At 37.9% G+C, this 4903-nt stretch overlaps 1 pseudogene; it reads right to left on the minus strand.

Annotated features, from left to right (window-relative positions):
* Positions 1 to 2155: 2155 nt before the first annotated feature.
* LOC139446361 (uncharacterized) lies at positions 2156 to 3201 on the minus strand (annotated as a pseudogene).
* Positions 3202 to 4903: the final 1702 nt, after the last annotated feature.

The raw sequence follows: 4903 nt of genomic DNA on the forward strand, positions 1-4903 counted from the left end.
ACATCTGTATCACAGATGCATTACATCTCTATTACAGCTTTATCACAGACGCATTACATCTATATTACATCTATATCACAGATGCATTACATCTATATTACAGCTTTATCACAGATGCATTACATCCCTATTACAGCTTTATCACAGATGCATTACATCTATATTACATATATATCACAGATGCATTACATCTCTGCACCAGTTAAACAAATACAAAGATCCAATGAAAAACAAATGAGAAGTGAAAAAGCTCCGTTCCTACAGAGAATTCGTCTATCTGAGAATACTTCCTTGTCCCCGTGGTGACTGTGGCTGTCATTTTTGCAGTAACCGAATAACATTCAGTGAAGTTAACATTAGTCCGTCAATATTACTGCAAGGAAATGAACCCAGGATTTAAACAAAATATGTTAACCACATTGCTATCCAAACGGGCAAAGTCAAATAGGACCTGTGTCCTATTACAAACTGGAAATAGGTGTAATTTGGAAACATCAATTGTGAAAAATGAAAACAAATATAATGCACAATGTTGTCATTTCAATGAAGCTTGAAGGCTGAGCAACCAATGGTGTCTATTTCTAGCCTGACAAGGCTATCCGGTTTGGCGTTCTTTATGTCCTGAGTACTGGCACGTCGCACCTCCGGCCTATAATAAGCTTCAGACACATTTCCAAGCTGCCATCGCACCACCTGCAGAAACAATATTCAGACTTGATGTGGAAGGTGAAGCTACGTTGCCGCAGAGCTTACGTCCGTCGCTCATAGAAATGTAACACTGTTTTAAATATGACCAAACATCAGACAGGAATCTAGTCCTATCGTACACCGCGAAGGGCAATACTTTACAATTGTTCAATGATCGCTAGGAGACATCTTTGTCATGGTGATGTTCCGGTTCGTGAGTTCATCAGACAGCATTGTAACATGAACTCTATCATCGGGTTCTGTGTCACTGTATGGTGATCGGTAATTGTCACTGGGACATTTTCACCTACATGATGGAACGTGCTCATTAACCCTGCCTGATTTGTTCATATTGACACAGATAATACTATCATGAAGTTGAATTTTGATTTTGTCTCTAACAAGGTACTAACAAGCCTGGATAGGAAATTGCCAGTCACTAACGTCAAAGCGACAAAAACTATTTCCATAACCATACGACATCTCTACTAAATGCTGAGTCCATTGTACGATTCTGACTAGACATTATAATCATGTGTTTACAAGGGACGCTGCTTTTAGCGGACATTTGTTATGATTATGGAAAGGGGGTTAAATTTGGAAATATATTCCATATGTTAACGATCAAACCTTTGGAAAGCTTTTGCTGAGTACTTGAACGTTGAAACCATGATCAAACAGCTTTTGAGGAAGAGTCGTATGACTTGGAATGCTCGTGTATGCTTTGTTTTACCAAGGCTGGAGCTGTTTGTATGTTTGCTTGACATAATGGGAAACTTGACTTATAAAATGTTGAAGTGATACAGTCATGTGGATAGTTTGTTGTCATTCTGAATCTCTATACATCAAAACATGAGACATTGGTCGCTTTTACTTCTAGTTCATGTGGGTAAAACGGTTGAAGACAATTAGACCTTAATTTTACAATATGAGATCATTGATATACCAGAAACGCAAGTTCAGCTGGAGTTAAGCTTAAGGTACCAGAAGCTTCTTGGATATGGGCATATTCCCGTGTTTTGATTTAGCAGAAATTCCGATTCATATATGCATAAAGAAACAGATCAGCAAGGATGGGACCCAAATTTGATGCCAATTCTGAGGCCTACTTCTTGCTAAAATGTCCTATACCCAAATGTTACATGTTATCTATAAAGAGGGGGAGGCAGTATGGTTTTACCCCGCTTTTAGCAATATTCCACCAATATCACGGCGGGGGACACCAGAAATTCACACATTGTACATTGGCTTCACACACTGTACCCATGTCGGGAATCGAACCCGGGCGACGAGCGGACGCTTTAACCACCAGGCTACCCGACCGTCCCTATCTATGAAGAAGTCCAGCATTTTGCGTATTGCTTTCTCCAAGAAGAAGTCTTTATTTGTACCAAGGCCACTGGCCCATATACAATACAAACATTTGAAATAGTGTGGTACATGAAAAAAGGTAATGTCAGGTACAAATTTACAGGTTTACAAGCTTTTCATAATTACGTCTTCTTTCATAGCTGTAATACAAGTATTTACATAGTTTTCCAAGTAATTGTTTACACGAAGATGACAGTAGCGTTTTAAATTTATGCATATTTGGATTATTGCAAAATGTTGTTGGTAAATACAGATGTCTAATATCGTTGTAATATTCACATTCTAAAGTAAAATGATATTCATTCTCTATACTTGTTTCACATATGGGGCAGAGTCGTAAACGTAAGTCAATATCAGCCCATCTACCTTCGTTTACCTTAAGTCTTAGTAGCCCGGCTCTAAGCCTTATCAAAACATTTCGATATTTTATTTCAGTAATAATGGAAAGGTATTTTTCTGGTTCCAGGAGACTTTTAAATTCTTTATACAGAATGTACCTAGAACTAGCCTTGATAGTACTATTCCATGATTGGTAAAACATATTTATCAAAACGTTTTTAAAACTATTCATGAATGATGGTTTGTCGCCAACAGCTTGACTGAGCCAAACTACTCCGAATCCGTGAGAAAATAATATGGAACGAATAGAAGAAGCTTAGTTATGGCGACCACACTTGTCGTTATATACAAGCATATTATAAGATTTTCTTGGTATCCTATCTTCGTCCATTTCAATCAGTTTTAGCCAATACTTTACAGAACGACACATAGCATTTACATGTAGTGGGTACCGACCGCATTCCCCATACACAATAGCATTTGGGGTTTGCAAACCAACGTTAAGAAACTTCTTACAAGCCATAATATGCACTTGTTCTATTTTTTAAATCTGTCTACACCCCATATTTCCGCACCATATAAAAGAATAGGTTGAATCTGAGTATCAAATATTTTAAAGAAAACTGAAGTGTCAACAAAACCAATCTTCCGTAGATTGCGAAATATTTCCATTAAAGCTCGTTTACCCCTTGATGCTAGATCTGAAACACATTGGTTCATCTTTGATGTATATGAGAATACAAACCCAAGATATCTATAGGAGTTGGCGGTTGAAATACGTTTGCCTTTATAGAACCATTTCTCATGAACAGACAACCGCCCTCCTCGTCTAAATACAACAACACTCGTTTTATCTTAATTAACCGTTAATCCATGTGAATCTGCAAAGTTATCAAGAATATTAAGTTGGTTCTGTAAACCAGTTACTGTGTCAGAGACAAGAATAACATCGTCGGCAAACAATAATAATAATATTTCAAACAAGTCAGTAAACTTCAAATGATTTCATTACTGACAAATTGTCCTTTACCTTCGAAAAATGATGTATAAGTCATGGTCATGGTCACGGCGTTTAACGACAAAAACCTCAAGGATCACGGATTTTCCCCGAAGTTTGTCATGTGGAACAGTTGTGTATAGTGTGGAAATTGAATAGTTAGGACGTTCGGGTAGCCGACATTCCAGAACAATTAAGAAACCAGAAAACTTGCGTACACTATGTATGAATATATTTGTTGGGAGACACGTCTCCGGGCCTATCAAGTCCAATCGTTGACACAGTATTACTACCTTCTCCATTTCCTTCATAAAGATCAAATGCAACAATCCTCGCAAACTGTTCTCCAATATCCATGAGAAATGTATCCCTTCTTCGTGGTTATAACCCGATACCGACCCTATCCAATGAAGTCGGAAAGTATGCTGTAAATGTTCAGTGGATAATGTTTATGATTGTACATGTTAGATGACACTCACAATACGGTTGTGTTCAACACAGTATGGCTGTGAGAAGAAATAGTGGAATACAGTTTCAATGTCCAGACATTAAAAAAAGCTACACGAAATTTAATTTTTTTAAAGTAATATAATACTAGTAGTATCAACGGCAGACAATAACCAATCTCCTTTTTGCTCCGAACATATTTCATTGGGCGAAAAAGGCCAAACAGCAGTGATGATTATATGAAGTGACCATCCAAAATCAGTGATGACACAGGGTGTTCGCACAAAGGGTAATTATGTCATGCCCTTCCTGTAGCCACTTAAGGATGTCCTACAAAAATCAGAAAATTACTGGCTACCAATTTCAGGTTCAATCAAACTGGATTTGTTTCTTCTACACTAGACTACCATTAGCGTATGATTGCTATCATTTGGTAAATGAAATAAATATCCTTGGGCCATATACCTTGGAACGGTATTGATTATCATTTATATGGATGCGCTGAGCATTGAAAGTCAGTGTACGAGAATGAAGCTGACATCAAAGAGTGATCACGTCTCACGAGTGATCCATGGATCTGTCTGGATGTCATTAAACAAATCTTTGAATCAGCTCATGAAATGTTCATTAAAGCAGAGTACAATGTCATGATTAATATTTATACGTAAAATATACCTTAAACGATAAATGTTGCAGTTCAGCGTGCATGGGGTCACATTGGGAATCTGGTATTTTAACAGTGATTCGTGAAGGAAATGAAGATCAAGGAGAAATTAATAGCATGACTGATTTCAAAATGCGGATTTATGTCAATACTGGCCTACAAAAACAGCCCCAAATATACTTTGAGAAATGTTTGTTCTTTTTCTACCGTATGGTTTTACGCCGCTTTCAGCAATATTCCAGCAATATCACGGCAGGGGAAACCAGAAATGGACTTCACACATTGTACCCATGTCGGGAATCGAACCCGGGCGACGAGCGAACGCTTTAACCACTGGGCTACCCGACCGCCCCTATCTATGAAGAAGTCAAGCATTTTGCGTATTGCTTTCTCAGTAA

Source organism: Haliotis cracherodii, unplaced genomic scaffold (assembly GCF_022045235.1).
Source record: "Haliotis cracherodii isolate W230 unplaced genomic scaffold, xgHalCrac1.p SCAF_6, whole genome shotgun sequence".
In the NCBI taxonomy this organism is placed as follows: domain Eukaryota; kingdom Metazoa; phylum Mollusca; class Gastropoda; order Lepetellida; family Haliotidae; genus Haliotis; species Haliotis cracherodii.